This window comes from Cyrtonyx montezumae, unplaced genomic scaffold (genome assembly GCF_038088225.1).
Source record: "Cyrtonyx montezumae isolate F1298 unplaced genomic scaffold, pur_monq_1.0 scaffold_30, whole genome shotgun sequence".
NCBI lineage: Eukaryota > Metazoa > Chordata > Aves > Galliformes > Odontophoridae > Cyrtonyx > Cyrtonyx montezumae.
This window is the reverse complement of record NW_027072035.1, coordinates 1,967,524-1,987,542: the sequence shown is the minus strand read 5'-3', so window position 1 is coordinate 1,987,542 and position 20,019 is coordinate 1,967,524. Positions and strand designations below refer to the sequence as shown.

At 38.7% G+C, this 20,019-nt stretch overlaps 1 protein-coding gene across 1 annotated transcript in view; it reads left to right on the top strand.

Moving 5' to 3' along the window:
• Positions 1-5,986: 5,986 nt before the first annotated feature.
• Positions 5,987-20,019, top strand: part of JAK2 (Janus kinase 2) — a 96,333-nt gene continuing 82,300 nt past the window's right edge. The window contains exon 1 of the mRNA XM_065744165.1: positions 5,987-6,026. The gene's annotated coding sequence lies outside the window, so the exon portion shown is untranslated. The remainder of the gene's footprint in view (positions 6,027-20,019) is intronic.

Here is a 20,019-nt window from a genome sequence, read left to right as displayed (position 1 = left end):
AGCAGCCAGAGGGAAGTACCCTTGCTTCTAGGCAAAATCCCATGCTTTGTGTGCATATCTTGTGAGGGAATACTTGTTCTAAACCACTCATTCAAAAATCCTTCCTCCTCCAAAAAACAAAGCCTATGAAAGTGATTTCTGGATCCAAAAATGCCCTCCCTGAGAGCTTGTTCATATGCCTTATTTCCATTACACTACAAAAAGTAGAATGAGGAACCAGTGTTTTTCAGTGTAATAGCTGCTGGGTGCCATTCTTTGGAAATGAGAAATGAAAACTGATGAATACTGATTTGTGACTTCAATTATAAATAAAAATAAATAAAACAGCAGCCATTGTGGCTAGAGTTCAAGACTAAAGGAGAAGAAGAGGGACAAGTTTGCTGTTGTTTGTACCAAAGTAATTTCAGAACAGAAAGGAAAGTTAATAGTTCATTAAAATTATATGGAGCCTTATGCCACAATTAATTAGAGCATGGCAAGCTGGACATGAGCCAGCAGTGTACTCTCACAGCCCAGAAAGCAACTGTATCCTGGGCCACATCAGAAGAAGCATGGCCAGCATGTTGAGGGAGGTGATCCTGCCCTTCTACTCTGTGCTGGTGAGGCCTTGCTTCTTAGGACTGGCACTGGTTTGCCCAGATCACTGATACTGCACCTTTCTGAACCTAGAGAACATGATGCCAAGACCCACAATGGTAAAGAGTGATAGAGCCTCAACTTCCTTCAAAGATCATAAGCCCCCTTTGCTGTCTGCCAGCAGCTTTCCCACTCCATTTAGATTTCACAGTCTCTTCCAGAGTCATTAAAATCAAGATACAATGGTTTATGTCTCTGAAATGTAACAGAAGCATCACATATAAGCTAAGATTTTTACCGTGTCTGACTTTCTCATTGTTACTTTCCCTCTGTGCCATTCTATAGTGTCTGGTGATGTCCAGTGAGTAGGTGAGAACTTAATATACCACAGAACTTATGGAACTTTAACACCTGTTCTTCTGCCTGCTTTAAGTGAAATTGGACAAAAAATTCAAAAGGAAAACATTTATGTTGAAGATGTTTTATTTTTGTGCAATTTATTTTTACTCTAAAATACTTTGATGTTACAGTTTGTCACAGTATGTACATTTGATACCAACACTGCTATTTAGATGCCCTCTATACTGATTTAATTTTTCAGAAATACTGATAAAGCATCTCATACAGTATGAGCAACAGTTATTTAGCACTCATGAAGAAAATCAGTTATTTCAAACTGAAATAATTTTCTGATTTAAAATTAAATTATGTTTTTAAAAATTGTTGTTTTTTTTTTTCTAGGACAGTGAACCCAAACACAGAACTGTAGGGGTTGGAAGGGACCTCAAGAGATCACTGAGTCCAACCTCCTGCCCAAGCAGCTCCCTAGCCCAGGTCACACAGGTAGGCGTCCAGGTGGGTCTTGAATGTCTCCAGAGAAGGAGACTTCACCACCTCTCTGTGCAGCTGTGCCAGTGCTCTGTCACAATCTGCCACTGCCTTGTACTAGCAACTAGAAGTAAAACTGAGAAGAATTAAAAGTGAAATTGAGTAGTTTCACTCCTCTAATACTAAGATGAGAATATTAAGTGGAAAAATTAGTTATCAGAAAATAATGCATATATTTTACTTTGAACATGCTGTGAGCAATTTGAAGAGTTTTAGAAATAGTTAGTGAATGGTTGTTGTCCATATAGTTGTGTTTATATTAAAGGTTCTTGATCTTCAAGGTATATGTTGGTTGATACGGACACTGTAGGCAGTTTGAAAGAAGTACAAAACTAACTTGATTCAGTTTTATGACTTCAGCTTCTATATTGCATTCTACCAGCCTAGTAATTGTATCTTATACACACAAGAAAAAAGTTCAAAAATAACGTGGTTTGACCACTCCTAAAAAAAATTCCACAACTTCAATAGTAGACAGTAAAAGAATATAGTTATCCCCACAATCACCAGTTCATCTGATTGCCTTTTATCCCTTTTATTTCTAGATGTATGATATTCGCATCCTGTCACACTGGTGAAAACAGATTGAATTACAGAAACAGGTTAAATAAAAATAAAAACAGGATAAGAAATTACTATTTTGCTGAAATGAAGTTACGTAAACATTAACTTTTGGACTTCCTGACTTTCACAAATAAGTGCTGCCAAGTAAGTCCAGGAAGCTTAACTTTCAGTATAAATGCAAAGCAAAAGAACCTTATTATACATACAGCTTGTTGCATTTTAAAAACAAATCTAATGAGTTAGTAAATATTTATGTTCTAGAAGCCCTAAAATGAAAAGCATTATTTGAGATGTTTCTTCCAAATTTCAAGCAGATATCTTGAAGCATAAAAAAAAAAAAAAAAAAAAACCCTGAGATATGTACATATGTGAAAATATCTATTTCAAACAAGATATATATTTTCCGGAAACTGATCCAAGTCCACTTGAGTCATTATGCACTCCTGAGCACTGTGCAAGAAGAGAAAGAATGTACTTAAGGTCTGAAAGCAGAAAGTGTAGTTTGTCTGTAAGAAGGTCGTTTTCCATGTTTGAATAATGTAAGAACATTTAAGGTGATTCTGCTTGGATGCATTAAATAATAATAATAATAATCCAAAATCCCCAACCCTAGTTTACCACCAGTATGTTACAAGAGGTTTGCAAGTTAATAGCCATCACTTCTTCCAAGGAATTTTCAACTGAGATATTCTGTTGGCATTATTATTTTTTTTCTGATGGTGAGTAGACTCCAAAAGGCACAACTTCAGTCCTTTATCCTATTTCTATAACCAAATCACTTTTCATTGTGCTAAGGCTCTAGTTCAGTCTGGAAGATATTCTGTTATAAAGATAGGATATTATCAAGAAAACAAAACAAAGCAAAGCTAACCCTACACAAGCTGTACTTAGTTATGAAATAAAGTGAGTGTGTACAACTCATGGAGACCTAGAGTGATGGACTAGAGAAGACTCTGTTGCAGTCACCAGGAGTTTGAACTGCAGATCACTGAGAACACTGCAAGCTGGTGTTTGCACTGTCTGTGTCTGCAACTCAGACTGTAGTTTTAATAATTTAATTTTTTTTTTATTCTGTGTGCAGATTTTGTTGAGGAGGGACCTGAGGCTTTTCCTACTGACACTTTTTCTCACTGGATGGTGCTGGCATAAGTTATCTGTTCTCTCTTGAACTCAGCAAAATGCTCTTAATGTCACAGAATGACAGCATTTAATGGCTCCTTGTAATACTTTTTATACCAAGCCTCTTCCCATCCATAAACCATTTCAAAATTCATTTACAGAAAGTTCTATAGTTAGCATGATTGCTTGCAATTGCCTGCCTACCTCCTTTTTCCATCCACACAACTCTTCGCAGCTTGTGAAGTTTTATCTTATAATGGGAGATAGGAGTCCCTTAAAAGGAGTCCCCAAGTTGTTACCAAACTATGACTCAGCTGACCTGGCAAGAAATGCTTTTACTCTAATTCAGAGCAGACCAACCTTTGCAGAGCCACACAACTGACAGAGTTTGATGGGCTGGGACCTTTAATAGAACCATGGAGATTGGTGTGAACATTGCTTTTCACAACAGGCAATTAAAGAGTGACTTGTTCTAATTCCTGAAGGTTTTTCAAACAAATCCTCACATTGTCCTGAATTAAGTATGGACGTTTAATTTCAGCTGAAAATGACAAATCTAACTCCAGTTCTGAGAGTTGGTTGTTTTTTCTTTTTCTTTTTTTTTTTAAGTAGTTGCAATAAAACTGTTTTGATCATTTTGAAAATGTAACAAATCTATTTCCCTGTATGCTTTCTAACTTCAGAATTTGGAACACATAATCATGAAGAAAGTAAAACCAAGTCCCTTGCAAAGATAGCACATTCTGTTACTTGTTTTAAAAGCAGATTAATTCTGAAGGGCAATTGTTATAACAGTTGTTAGTACACACTACACATACTTCTGTTGGACTGATTTAGTGTGAAAAAGTGTAACCAAAGTTGTAAACATGTTGAAATGCTATTTCACTCTTTTCAGAAGTAAGTTGCCATGTCACATGCTGACACCGTTGTACTAAAGTGTATTAGCATGCAAAGATATTCAAAGTATGTACAGTCATTTAGGAAAGACTGCTTGAACAAGATGGAAACTTGAGATGCTGAGTTTTTGTGAAGGTGCTTTTGAAAGTGCTAAAAGTGAGGAGTACAGGAACACTGTTCAAAGTAACAAGCAATCCTAAATTGACTAAAGAAAAAAGAATAAAAGACATATCAGAGAATATTTTTTTCTTGCTGGAATATGACAAATTGTGTCATATTAAAATAGAAGTTAAGCAAGTGTAAAAATGCCTATTATTGTTAGATAAGCTGTAATGCTGGGAATCCTACTGTAGATGGGTCTTCAATGATGTGATCCATCAGTCGAAAATTTGGAAGGTTTTTGATGACTTAACCAAACCTGACACTAATAAAATGTTGAAACTCAGTAAACTTAATCATTTATTTCCCATTCATTTTTGTAAAATTCTTTGCATTTTCAGTGTTCTATCAAGAGTGACCTTGTTGAGTAGAGTCTGGGCATGCAATGATGCACAACCAACACATTACACTCCTAATCTTTTAGTCTGGATACTAATATGATATCCGGCAGGCAGTGGAATATTTTGAAGTTTGTTCCTTCCCTCTCTGTCAGAAGATTTCAGTATGATAGCAGTAGATGCTTGTGTGATTTTTCCACACTGCAACGTGGAACAAGAGAAAGGCTTTAGAAATGAAAAGCAAACTATTACAAAATGCAACACCACAGAGACTTTCAGTGAGATAAGAAGCTAGATAATACTAGAAGAAAACAAGTTTTAATCACTTTTAATCCACAGCCACCAAGTATACTGTAAAGTACATATTTAAGGAAACTAAGTATTCAAAGTAATGTGCACACTGAGTTAAAATTCAGTTCTGAATTTCCCTGGATTTCAGTAAGATGATGCTACATAACATAGGCAACCCTTTACTTCTGCTTATGAGCAAATAAACATTATGTATCAGAGATGACAGTGATGAACTCATCCTTAAAGAACAGCATCTTCTTTGACAGTATCACACTATGTTTGCAGGCAGGTAACACTCTGCTTCGGAGTTAGAGCATGTGTCTGTTGGCGGGTTTGAGTCACCATTATGTCTGATCAAACTTCTAAGTTCTTTGTCATTCGTCCTCCTCTCGGCTGTCTCCTGTAAGAGGACTTAACGTTTTTGTGGAACAAGCCCTCTGGTGCCGGTGTTCCTCTTTTGCACCTGAACTCATCATCTCATAACCGCACTCAGTCTGCCTGCTTGTCCCAGCAGACAGCCTTGCTCACCTACCTCAGAGCTGAAGCACGAAACCACTTTTGCGTCACTTGAGTAAGAAATTAAGATACAAAGTTACTAAACAAGTTACAGAATACATTTTAACAGCCACTTTTTAAAGAAAAAAAGCTGTACAACTGAGACGTAAAAAGTGGGCACAGACATTCCCTCAGGAGAAGGTGCCTCTGCCTTCGCCCGCCACCACTTCTCCTGCGGGCCGGAGGCCTCGTGTTTCGCTTTCTTCCCGTTTTTCCCCACCGGAGGCGAAATGGAAGCCCTTGAGAGACACAAACCACCACCACTCCTCAGCGCCTTTCCTGAAGCACTAGAGCCGCGCAGGGCCGGACCCGCAACCACAACGCGCTGAGGGCGGGGCGACACGAGCGACACGAGCGCCGCGGAGCAACGGCCGTCCCGGGCCCGCCCCGTCTCGCCTAGCAGCTGCGTGATGACGCAGGCGGAGGGAGACCCGCGGAGCACGCTCCGCCCCGCGGTGCAGAAGGGAAGGGAGGAAGGAGGGAGGAAAGGGGGAGGGGGCGGGGCGGCTGCGCCGAGCAGCGGGTAAAGCGCGGCTCGGCAGCGCGCCGCTGCGCTGCCTGCCCGGCGCCGTGCATGGAGTGTGCGCGGGCGCTGAAGGGAAGCCGCTGGCTCGCGCTGCTCCGCCGCGCTCTCGTGGGGTGAGTGGGGCAATATGTCCGCTGTCCGCCCGGCCCGGGGGCCGGCGATTCGGGGAGGGGACCGCGCGTCCGCCTTAGGGATCCCCCGTTCTGTCCTGCCGGAGAGTGCCGCGCGGGGCCGGCAGCCGGCGGTGGGTCAACGCCGAGCGGCCGGGGGCGGCGGCAGCGGCAGAGCGGGCGCCCCGAGTAGGCCCTGCGCGGGGACGGGGGCGGGACGGCTCCCTGGGCACGGCGGCCTCCGCTCCTGGCAGCGCCGTGCCGGCCGGCCCGACCCGCGGGGCGACGCGGCGGGAAGTCCGGCGTCTCGCTTCGGGCCGCCGCGCAAAAATGGTGCGTTGTGCCGCAGTACTTCCTCGGGAACAGTTGTGGGGTTGGAAGATCGTCGTGACGGGGGCTCCGCGGCTCTGGGTTCTGTCTGCTCGTGTTAGTTTTGTTCCTGGGACCGTGTATGTGATGAATTGCTGGATATCTGTTAGTTCCGCACGGTTACGTTGTTGTTGCTGTTAATTTTAAGAAAGCAATTGCAAATAAAACTTCAGGTTGTTTCCGCTTGCTGGTTTTTGGTGCAGCTGAACTCTAACGAAGTCTAATGCCAACCTGATTGGCTGCGCTTTCAGATTCCCTCTTCTCTTCTGTGACAAGGCAGAAAATAACACCTGGCTTCAATACTTACTACCGCTGTGACATAGGCTGTCCCCTCTTTTCGTTTGTCTGGAGGAAATGTAACTGGGGAGGTGTGGCAGTCACTGAAAGTGCCAGGTGTAGCTTTGTGGATGAGGTCAGCTGGTTAATGATGGCAGTGCTCCTGCCATCGCTGCCCTGTACTCCCCCGTTTGTCGTTTCTCTTGTTAATCAGAGTTAACAGGTATGCAGTTCAGGTGAGATGCATATATTTCTAAATTTTGCGTTTTATGAACAGTCGATATTGATTGTTGGTTAATGATATACACTGTTGAAAACTGTCATTTGGATTGATTGTGCAGGTTAACCTTTTTTTTTCTCCTGTGGTGTTTAGTCTGTATGGTCACTGGCAGGGTAGCAGCAGTAACACATTACTGGCCTTTTTGTGTTCTCTGTCCCGGGGCCGTAATTTGAAGGCTTGAGGTTAGCAACGTTGTTTCTACCACCTTGTATTCAAAGATGTGAGTCCTAAGTGACTCCAGAGGTATAAATATCAGATTCTGAGTTCAATAACTGTAGCGTTACAATGTGAAATGGTAATGCCCATAAACACTAGTGTGTTTTCCAGAAAAGCCTGAAATCTAAGCTATTTACAAGAGCTTTTTCACTTTCATAAATGTCAGTGACTTCCCAATGTCTTTGGGAAGTACTAGTCCCTGCTGTGAGGGGAAATTTAATGAGCAAGAAGTTTGCAGTATACAGAAAATGGTTCAACATCTTTTTGACTAGAACTGCAAAATGGAAAATGAAAGGAGGCTGCTGCTTCTCACATGCAGCTGTTCAGCCTGGTGATTGGACTGATAATAACCATTTCTAAATTATGTGGTGCTGATGTTGTACATAACCACAGAGTATGACTAAAGCAAATGTCATTGCCATGTTATACTGGCAGTGCTGAAACTGTAAGAACAGTGGTTACTGAACAGTGCTGTATTTTCTAACATTGGTCTCTTTATTGAAGTTCTAGAGCATTTTTCTTTATGACCTAAAGTAAACAAGAAGCTTAGAGAAAACATTTACAGTTACAGGAAATACTTCAGCATTTTGGCTGAAAGAACCTCAAGAGGGACGTGAGTAATATGTATACAAATACTAAACAAATACATCAGCTAAGTGGTGCTAACGTGTACCTGAAAGGGCATTAATGTTAGAAGTTATAAAACTTTGCTTAAGAGGCAGGGTTAAATAATTACAATCAACTATAATACATTTATTTTAAGGGGGTTTTGAGAAAAAGAACAACTTATACAGAAGAGGAAAATGCAACCTTGTGGCTTTTTAAATAAATTTAACAGCAGCTTTGAGGAGGAGGTTTAACTAGATGAGACCTCCCAAGATACCTTTTAACCTGAAATACCCTATCCCAGTGGTTTTGTGCTATAACAAATTAGCATTTTTTGTTATAAACATGCTATTTTTGCCCCCTCTCATTTTTTATCAAGGCTTCTATGCAGAGATTAACAGTGTCATTAGACAGTACATAGTTGTATTTTTTTTCATTTAACTCAATTGAATGCTATTTAAAAGTCATTTGCCCTGGCTGTGCACTAATTTCAGTGGCTTCTGTATTAGTTCATGTGTCCACCCACGGGGTGCTCAACATGAGCCCGGTAAGATGACTAATATGAGTGAGACTAGCAAGATCTGAGTCAACATGTCAGCTCAGGCTCATATTTGTATTTTTCTAGTGTATTTCAGAAGTGATTTCTGTATCAGAATGTAGATGGAGAGCTTTCCTGAATTTCTGGATGTGAGGTTTTAACTACTCTGTATAGAAATTCTTTATTGAGACTTAGAAAAACAATGAAGTATACAGCATGAACTTTCTTTGCGGTAGTTCTGCTGGAAGAACTGTAATCAATTCTTTTAGGTACGTGCACGTAGGTGCTGTTTTTGCTTAGTTGCTCTGCTGATCTACACTGTATACTGTCTGTCACTTAAGTGACTACTGGAAAACAGCAAGAGGATATCAGTGTAAGGTGTCATGCCTCTGTCATTCACAATATATCTGATGCTGAAAGAAAAAGGGTGATGCCACATTCTGCTGCCAACTCTCTGGTTGGGCAGCACTGATCACAGAGAGATTTGATTCACATGCACAAAGACAGGATCCTCCTGTGTTATTGTGGGTATTGAGTACAGCTGGTAGGAAGTTTTAAAGTAATTCCTAGCTTTATTTCTGTCTTGTTGACCTGTATTAGAAAGCAGTTTTCTTTGAAGGAAAATGTAACTTCTTGAGCAGACTAGTAGAATGACTTGCTTGTAAGGCAATTGTAAATTGCAGGTGTTTTCTTTTAATCAGTACAAACACTGATCTGTTATGATACAAATTTTTACCTATGTCTTTTATGACAGCAACCAGCAACTCTCATGGTACTGTTCTTAACAGTTCTTTACAGATCATTTTTTTAATCATGGCTGAACATTTCCTTGTATTAGAGAGAGAGCCATTAGTGGTCAACTTTCCGATTTTTTTTTCCATGCTTCTGTCCCTTCTTTGTACTACTTTCTGGGATTTTTTCCAAGTAATGTTAGTATTTGATCCACAGAGCAAATGCTTTTTTTGAATTGTGGTTTTCTGTTTTCTATGATGTCACAAAGAAACAAGTGAAATTAGTGTGTTTTCAATGCCATTCTTTATTTATGGGAACACTTTGTTTCTGGCTTTGTGTGTGCCTGTATTTAGCAGTCCCTTGGGTGTCAGATCCAGCAACATAGTTGTTTAGTTCAGCTGCTTACATTTGGCTCAAAATTTAACACCATGTGGTAATAGCTGCAAGTTACTCTTTCAGGAGTTATTTAGTTTCTGCCTGTTGACACAGTGCTGTGTCATCTGCTCTTCATTTACCTAGCTCTCAATTTTGTTGGAATATCTTGACCTTGGTCTAGTCTTGGGTTAACCAGTTATCACTACAGTTGCTTTTAAGTTGCTCTTCAGTGGTTACTATGAAGTTGAAAAACAGCTTCATTGCCAGGCCAGAGAGAAAGAACTGGAACATTTTATGGGCTTATTCTAATTATTACTTGGGCTGTAACTCTGAGAATGTACTTCACATATACTTGTGTGTGTTTGGGGTGGCATTTCTCACTTTGTATGCATCCCCATGTAGAAACTGATTTGGTATTTATTGCAGTTCCTGAGCTGTATGTTCTTGATGTGAAATTGGTATTGACAGTCCAGGGTGCTATCTTAGCTGGTATCACCTTTATTGTATTGCTAATGTGCTCAAACAGCTACAGTAGGTTTCAGGCTTTTAGAATGTATACAACTAGTATCTTACATATTATGTATTAAAAATGTTGTGATTAAAGTTATTTGCATGTATAAATTCAGAATTAAATAAAAGCATTCTTTCATATATAGGTCTTACAGATTTTTGTTGCCCTCAGATTAGGAATTCAGTTAATATCAATTTTTTTTTGCAGTCGTCCTGTTTTCCGAAAACAGAATATGGAAATCAGGACTCCAACTGAGATTTTTATTAAATTAGAGTAATGGTGTTAGTGTCTTTTTAATCCTGGCATATATACCCATTCTGCTTTTACAAGATAGGCATGTACTTAAAGATCAATGTAATATACCTTCAGTGAGAATCTTCAGTCTTTGTTCTCTGTTAATATTGGTCAACATCTGGGGCTTCTTAGTTAAAAGCAAAAATGCTTGTAATTCTAATTTAATGTTGTTTAATGTGTTGTGCTGCCTCTTGAGTTTGTCGCACAGTAAGAACATTTTACTTCTACATATTTAATCTCGCTACATATAAACATACAGTAAATTTTCTACCTTCATTTCTCAAGCAATCCTTGGAGGCCTCAGTTGTTCAAGTGTGTTTAGATGCACCCTGTTGACTTCAGCATGAAATTAGAGGATTGTTTTCAGGGATTCAGTTGTAGAAACAGGGTCCCAGGTGGTGTCTGGGTTCCTCTGAGTATATTGATAAAACTACTTATCTATAAGCGTAATGCAAGAGCATTTCAAGACAAAGGTTGTTGGAAAACAACCATTAATTCCTGATTAAAGAAGGTTGATTTTTTTTTTTTTAGTTAAAAAGATGCTTTAGAAAGCTACCATGATAGTCAAAAAACATAGCAGGCTTTGTTGAAGTCATGAAGACAAAAGACTCTCAAATATATAGCTTTCTAGTGAGGGTTCATGGTAGAAGAAGATGGCCAGGAAAAAGAATCATAAAATTAAGTTTTCTATGTGTGCTGTAGTTGGTATGTAGTTTACTACATTAGGCAGTAAAAGCCAGCAAAAATCCTTTGTTTTGCAGTGTTTCCCAGCTGTAGGGAATTCTGACATTCTATAGTGTTTAGTTCTGGTTCTAGAAAAGGTAGCATGCATTATGTTAGCTCATAAGTTTATTATAATATAGTTGCAAGGTGTGGAAATACCTCCCTCCGCTGTGAAGCAAAGGAGTAAATGCTTGCTACAATGTAAATGATAAATAAAGCCTCTTATGTGTGTTTATTGTGTACCATCTGTATGAAGCACTGCTGTGTGCTGGGAGACACAGCAACTTTGGAGTTGGAGCCAAATAGCATTTGGTCTGCATGAGTTGGCATCCCTGCAGGGACAGACAGAATCAAAACTGTTCTTATTCCAGAATCAAAACCATCCTTATTCTAAAGGTATGAGCTTCAAAGGTGAGGAGAGGAAAAATACTGTTAACCTCAGAAAATAGAGGGGTGGAATAAAAGGAATTGAATCGAGTGAAACTTCTTTTCTTAAACTTGAAAGAATCAAAACTGAACACACAGCCAAATTATTTCCATTTTATAGGTTGCTGCATCAAGGCTTCCAAAAGGATTTGTATACCTGAAAGCCTGTCTGTTTTTCAACGTTATCATCAAGCAGCTAAAGGCATTTCTTCTCATTTTGAAATGTACTTCACATGGAGAGAAGGGCTTCTCATACAAGATGACTTTGGAAATTATAATTGGCATTGAAGACCTGCATAGATGCCTACCTGTGCAACCTGGTCTAGGGAGCTGCTTTGGCAGGGGGTTGGACTCAATCTCTAGAGGTCCCTTCCAACCCCTAACAATCCTGTGATTCTGTGATCTCTGACCTTATTTTTGACAATATTTTGAAGTACTCTGCAATGTTGGCAGTACAGATTCTTTTCTTAGATTCATTTTGAACCATTAGAAGTTCTACTATAGAATGTATTGCAGTCATATGATATGTGCCTGCTGCTTTTGTTGTTGTTCATAGTCAGTCTTAAGCTGGTTTTACAAGACTGTACTTTGTTCAGAGTCTAAGATCATTTGTGTGAAATTTGAGTACCAACTCTTGTGAGTTAAGATCAGTGATAATTATGCAGTTCTTAAGCAGCAGTTTTATTAGATTAACAGGTTTTTTCTGTTTTGTCTTTTTTTTCCCCCACATTTATGTTTTGATACCTTGAGGAATTGCTCTCTGAAGCAGTAGAAAGTAGACTATCTTCTTAGGCACTGATGTCCAAGGAGGAGGAAAAATTTTAATGCTGGGGAAAATTGATAGGCATCTTAACAGCGAAGGCCATTCTGTGAGGAATTACAAAACAAGAAATCCCAGGTATCTGAAAAAAAAATCAAGGATTGCAGTTTCATGATATTCTAAGTGTATGCCACACAATGTATTTCTTTACTCCACCTCTCATAAACTCTGGAATTTGCTGCTCCATCAGCTTTGTAAAGACAACAGCCTTTTGTAGGGTTGTGCTATAAACTGTATCGCAATTGTGACTTAAGCGTCACTTGAAGTGTTTTTTTGTCTTTGTTGTGGCACAAGTGGCAAAAGGGAAGGAGGGTGGACGGGGTAAGTTGTTGAACAGGCTTGCAATGCCAGAGAAGATGTTTTGCAACACCATACTGGATAATTCCAAAAATGAACTGAACTACAAAAGAAAGTTTGGGTTCCCTGTGGAATCTGAGGACATGGGGTTGCACAAGGCCCAGATCCTCATCTGTGGGCTGTAAAGCATGTCAGTCCAACAGCTGGCTTCCAAAAGCTTGAGACTTTGGAACTATTCTAACTGTGCAAATAGATGCACAGTTATCTTTTAATTGCTCTATAGCTTTGCTTCCATAAACCTTTGTAACTATGTTGTCTATCAGGGATTTTGTGAATAAATACTGCTGGTTGCTTTTGTATTAACCTGGCACCAGTTGACAGTGATTTCAAGGTTACTGGCTAAATTTAGGAGATTCTGTTCCAAGAGTCTTCTGACCTCTAAAACTGGAGATTGGCACACTGATCATCTGTTTTCAGCATTGAAAGAATGGTGAAGCTGCACTGAATTGCTGGGAGTATTCTGAAAACATGGTTGCAGAAGTTGAGAAGAACCATGTTAGGTTTAAGTTAGTCATGATGAGAAAATTAGATAGTTGGTAGAACTTAGAGGTCTGCGAGATAGATGTCAAAAATGAGGTGGAGTCTCCACTTACGTTGTTACACATTTGTAGAACTAGAGAGAGTGTGATAACTAGACTTGGGCCAAAGTGGAGAATAAATCAGGAGGTTTATCTGGTTGAGGTTAATGAGATTACTTTGGTATAAGAACCAAATCAATGTGAAGTGCTGCATGTGTGTAATTATAATGTGTTAAGGTAGAGCTTGCTGAAGTTTCAGCAACTGGGAGCCAGATGAATTGTGCAAGACATTTTAAATTCATGTTCTTGCTACCCAAGCTGGTTTGGGCATGTAAACAGTGTTTTCAAGGATACCAGTGGTGCACAGCAGACTTAAACTATAGTGAAATTTTCTTGGGTGTTACTATTTTTCCATGTTTGTCTTCTTTAGATCTCATCCATTTGCTTATCAATGATTTTGCATGTTGTCTCATAAGACTGTGTTTTTTAGCTACTGTAAACAAAATACAGCTGTAACGTGGCAATGTTGGCACTGTCTGGTGTGTTGTTTATTTTTCTGGTGCTCCTGAACTCGAGGTAAGATTTTTTTAACAGTTTATTAAGAGATGATATGTTGTCATATTGTTTAAGATGTAATGCTGTGATTTGATAACTGGTGAAAAGTCATCAAATCTTACAGTCAGACTTCTGAGGAGAAAATTTGAAGTTTGTCATTACCTGTTAGAGCAAATTAGCCACATGTCAGTATGTCAGTATATGGTGGCCGCAAAGGAGTTAAAATCCAAACTAGCTATACTGTGTATTCTGTCTTTCTTTCAAAGGACGTAGCCAAATAGCAGAATCTCAGCACTGTCTATCTAGTTTCTTAGTGGAAAGCAACCTTGTGAATTGTTCTGTGCAAATGATGTGAAATATCTTTAAGCAACTTTCTGTTTACGTTTCTTGAAACATTTTCAGGAAATATGGAAAAGCTTCATTTTCAAACTGGTACTTCAAGTGAATGTGTCTAATTGTTTTTCTGCTTCCCCCATGTCTGAAATCTGCCTTGATTAGGAAACTTAGTATTGTTTTGACTTTCCATGATGTAGCTGAAGTGTTTCTTACTGAGAATGCTTATGAGGAAGCGACCTCCAGCACCCTTAGTCATATAATGAAGTAGTAGATTAAATGTGTAAGCCTGGAAAAGGCTGTTGCATGTCAAGTGTACAGACAGAAAACAAGAGTGATTACTGCAAGTCTGCAAGGCAAAAATTGAATCAAATAATCTAATTTTTCATTAAATCTACCTTATTCACAGATAATAGTTTACTGTGAAGTAGACTTCAGTAGGTTTCCACTCCAAATTCCTGCCCAAATTAGCATTGGTAGTGGGGTCATGACAAATTAGTTGCTCAGAGCTGTATCTGGTCAGGTTATGAAAACAAAGAGGGTCATCACATTCTCTCTGGGTCCTAGTTGTATCACTGGGCTATCCTCAGGTTGACAGAAATTCTCCATATATCCTGTCTCCATCTTTGAGACTTTGTCTAATGAAGAACCAGGTTCTGACTTTCCAAGAACTTCCCTGCAGGTCCTGGAGGCTGCTGACAGGTCTTCAGAAGTCATCTGTTCTTCAAGTTGAACAGGCCTAACTCTCCCAGTCTGTCTTCCAATGACCATGTCATTGTCCCCTACTGTGAACACTTGTTTTTTTTGTGTTGGGGATTGTCTTGGAGTGGAACAGGAACTGGACAGTGTGTTTTGAAGTTAGGTGAAGGATGAATGTTGCCAGAATTTTAATGAAAGCCATAGTGTTAGGATGCCTGGGAATCCTTATCAACCAAACCATGGAGGTTTTCCAAATTTACATATAAAAATAAATGTAAGATCATAGAATCCTTAGAGTTGGAGAGGACCTTTGAAGGTCACCTAGTTCAGCTTCCCTTTAATGAACAGGGACATGCAGAGCCAGGTTGCCCAGGGCCTGATCTGGCTTTAAAATTTTCCAGGGATGGGACATCAACCACATCATTATACATCATCATATTGTTGCCTACAAGTTTTAAACCACTGAAGAATATTGTCACCAGAGACTAACTGTTCAGTTCTCATAATTATAGTGCTTCACTTCTTTATGAACTGCTCAGTTTGGAATGTAAAGTGTTTTTATAAAAGTATTTGATAATGTAGTAAGTGTTGTATTTAATGGCATCTAGATCTTTTTATGTGTTTTTGTTACATTTTCCAAATGTAGCTTGCCAGAAATGTTAAAAAACATTGCCTTGAAAATTACAGCCAACTTGCTTGTTAAGATACTGTAATTACAACCTCAAGTCTAGGCTGAATACATAACACTTCTTATATATAAATGAAATGTAATGTTAGAACTCAACATTTCTTGTTTAATTAATGAAAAGTCAAACTTAGTACAGTGTTCTACTGTTTGACTAGTTCAGTGTTTAAAGTGGTTAACTGCAGAATGACAGCTTAAAAATACAGATGCAAGTCATGACTTATAACAAATGTCTCCAATGTCAATCATAACTGTATTAAGCAATATAAATTAATTACAGTTAAATCAATCTGTCTTACCTTGGAACTGTTGAATTCTTAATTGTACAGAGTTCTTGTGTGCTATGTGAGTGTATATATAGATGCATTTAAATTTGAGTATCTTTAAAATTCCTTTCTCTAAGATTCATGGACTGAAAGCCAACTGGAACGCTTCAAGTATCATGATTTGGTTTTGTAAAGTCGTTAGACTTCAGCCAGCTGAGACAGATACGTTGTTTTTTGATGGTGGTAGTTTCAAGGGTATGCAAGTGGCTCTTTTTTCACCTTTAATTCTTGAGTTAACAGATACCTTAATTTTTATATTTGCATTTCTGATGGTAGCTATGTACCCTATTTTTGCAGTAATAAAATAGAAATAAGATAATTGTGGAATGTGAGCTTTTTTCCTTAAGGAACATAAATGCATGACAAATCAGTATTCCTTTTTATGTATAATTTAATGATTTCACTATCTTTGTTTAACATCAGTAGTGCAAATTCTTATTACATTTAGTTATAATTCATTTATTACTAAGAGACTTGTTGTACACAAGAAGAGAATCTCATGTATGTAAAACACTTGCCTTCTATTTCTTTTGTTTTATGTTGCTTTATAAGTTTCTTGTTGCTGTCCTTCCTTAATCAAGTGATGATGAGCTAAAATACTAAGCTGTTTTTCTGACTGTTAAAAGTTGTTTCAGAAGGAGCAAGAGGTGTAAAAAAAATCTCATCTTTAATTTGGGCAAATGTCTTGTCTTAATTCTTTTCCACTGGGAAATAAATCAATTTTGAAGCAGTATGTATGTCTATATTATTCCTTTGTTATTAGTTGTAACTATCTTTGCCTATTTATAGTTAAATCAAATATAAATTTCATCTGTTAATTTACTGTAATTCATTATAACAATGTTGAATACTTATTGGTTCATTTTCAGTTAGAGAAGAACTGTTGATGGTTTTGAGGAAGGAGATAGTTTTGATTTCTTAGTAGAAGAAACACATTGCTTGTGAAAAGTAGATTTTTCAGTTGACTCATTTCCATTAGTCTCAGTTGGGAAAGTTGTGGTATTGTGATTAGAATTTAAAGTGGAGGATCAGAGGAATCAATATTTGGAAGGAGGGGAGAGTGACAGGTGGCTTGGCAGTAGATGGGACAAGAACTTGTGTTTAGTCTGAAATAGAGGAGGGGTGATGGTCAAAAGTCAAAACGTGTTACGAATAACAGAAAGACAGATGAGTGTAATGAAGTGTGGGTTGATGATTGGAAATGCACACAGTGCATGTACTTGAGTGTGTCCTGATTTTAACTTTACATACAATTAATTATTCTACTGGTTACTATAGCTGTTGGAAATACTACATTCAAATTTTAATGGGATTGATACACTGAGAATAGAAGAGTTGTGTCACAGTAGGAATTTGTTCTTCCTTAACTTCAGTAAGGAAAACTGATCTGGAAGAATGTAGGTACTTTTTTAACTGGGGCTACTACTGTTTGTTCTTCATTTGAATGTCATGCTCACTTTTAAATGACTGGTTGAGGCCAGGGTTCTCTCACTATACACGAACAGTGAGAAATCAATTTAAGATTTTATTTTTATCCTAAGGGATCTAGGAATAACAATTTGTAATACACACATCCATGCACCTCTTGCCTATCTTCCTTTAGTAACTTTTTTTTGGACTGTGGAATGAGCAGAAACATTTATCTCAGATTATAGTCCTTTCCTTATTTAGACCACGTGGTAGAATGAAGTAGCAGTTTAACAACACTTTATCACGTCTGTTCTACTGTCATAGATGGTGTGCAGGATTAGTTTTACTATCATAATTTGTGATCTCTTCTTTCCTGTTTCTTCCTACACACTTTTGTTTCCTTTTCTTTTATCAGATCACAACAGAAAAGGTGGGTAATGACTTGGCACTGAAGTCTAGAACACAAGTTAATGAAACAATTTAATTGACACAGATACATAATTGCACATACAATATGTATGGAATAGTATAGATTGGTTATTTGAGAGAGAACGTCTAGTGGATTGTCACTGCATACGCAAACAAGCATGTTTTTCACTCCACATTTGAAATAACCTACTTAATGGAGTTTGGGAGTACACATCAGGATTAGAAGGCTTCATATGCTTTCAAAATGTGAATAGAATATTGAAAATATGTTGTTACTAATGTTACAACTTCTGCTGAAACAGCCAGTGGATGGTTAAAATACTGTTGTTGGACTAGTTCACACCAAGTCTGGCTTTAGCAAATCTCATTATATGATTACAGGCATATTTAAAGTGTTAAACAGTGTCTGTAAGTAAAGAAGTGGCAGGTTGACTGTGGATTACATAGTCCATGTAGGAATGTCAATTTCTTTGTTTATCAATCTTCATTTTTGCCTTTGTAACCTGGAAGTTGTGGCTGAATGGAGAAGAATGCTACTGACAAGATTGCTATGATAATTAGTTTGCTTCTTTGGAATAAATGTTTGGCATATTAACTTAGTAACAGTAAAATATCAAGATTTACAGTGTGAAAGTAGCAGATGAAAAAAAGTTTCTTGTTTCTTTAGCTCACTAATATTGATGTAACAAAAGTAACACCGATTTAAATTAGATCATGGTTTGATAGAAAGTAATTATTAGTGGTGCAGTACCAAGAAAAATTCAACGGCACTATTCCTAACAATTGCAAAAAAATATTTTTCTACAATATTTTTCTCTATGCATTTCTAGAGTGCATGTAAATTTGTTATTTTGTTTTTCCATTGTAAGTCTGTTTTTAACTGCAGTCTGCCTGCAGATATTCTTCTGAAGTTCTGTGATCACACGAGTAGTCTGATAAATATTTTATACTTCTAATTGAATATTTCTAATCACTGACTTGAAAGTGTTATTAATGACATAAATGGCTATGAACTCCAAAAGTAACTTGTATGCTCTTGAGCAATAAAGATACAAAATACTATGGAAAACTGGCTTTTTTTCCTTCTACAGAGAGCTGAAAAAAAAAAAACTTTACAGAGTAGGATGAGCTCCTTTGAGAAATGGGGAAAGGAGGATGCCCAAAATGAACAATAGAAGGAACATTTAAAGTGGAGAAATTTCCCTGAATACAGCAGGGATAGGTGAAAGTGGAAAAAAGGGAGTATGTAGGGTTTTTTTTCTTTCTTTGTATCTTCTGTTTTTCTTCCTACTTTTTGGGAGAGAGAGTGGATTATTGGATTACCATATCAAAGTCATGGTACTGCATTTGAAAAACACACAGAATGCATTACTTGTAAGTAAAGGGGTTCATCAGCAGTAGAGTACAGAAATACTGATTTGCAAGTAAATGCAATCCAAGGAGGACTATTAGACTGGGTATGGGTCAGGTTTGGATTAGTGAAAAGAGAAACATGTAATGACGTTTCAACGGTTGAGCGATTTCTTCTCAGAACATGTCCGTTCACCAGCATTGAGGCACCGATGCTTGAACCCTATGACTATGTGGATGTTCCTGTGTAGAGTAAATAACTCCTAATGACGATACTCCACCAGGGAATAGTATAGAAGATGGTATATTTTAAGTAGTTCTATACAAACAGTTATACAGGTAATACAAAAGAGAAGATGGCTCACCTTTAAGATGACAAGGCTCGCAGAGGACTCCACATGGGAGGGATCTCCAAGAAGAGATCCTTCCCTGGTGGTGGTCAGCCCTTAAATGGGGTTTGAGAGAGGAGGAACTAGGCTCCACCCCTTCCACCCACACAGGTATATCACCTTCACCTGTGCCCCCATGGCTGACTTGGTGCTCACCTCAGGTGACCAATCAGTGGTTCAGGCCGTGATTCAGCAGTTCCCATACACTCCACCCCTTCACGACATGAACCACTGATCAAGTAACCATAAGGTGAGTTCCCCTTGATACAGAGACCCAATACATCGCGACGCTTACATAATTGCCCGTCGCAACGCATGCTGATGTAATCTGATATGAGTGATGATCGGCGCATCCGTCGAACTCTTCTTTGGGCCAGTGCTCGGTGGTATCTACTGGAAGCATGTAATCATACAGTGCAGGTCCATCTTACGTGTCATCAGTCCCGGTTAGACCATCACCAGATGCTTCACATGGTCTTATAACAACTCTGGAACACTGTAGTATTGTTTTGATTCCTTCTGGTGATTCATAGACTTATGGGGAGTAATACAAGTGTTTTAGAGGTACCAAGAGGGGAAGATCCGCTTTCCAGGGCAAGATACAGGCCGTATTCTTGTCTTGGGTTAACACTTCAGCTTGTACAGGGGCACGCCCTGGTCGCCTGTACCAAACCCTTTGACCCGATGTCTGTGGCTGTACGACTATATCAGGCACCAAAGGGGGTGTCCTGATCTGCCACAGAGACATGATAGGGGTCCCCTTAGCAATGAAGACTGGA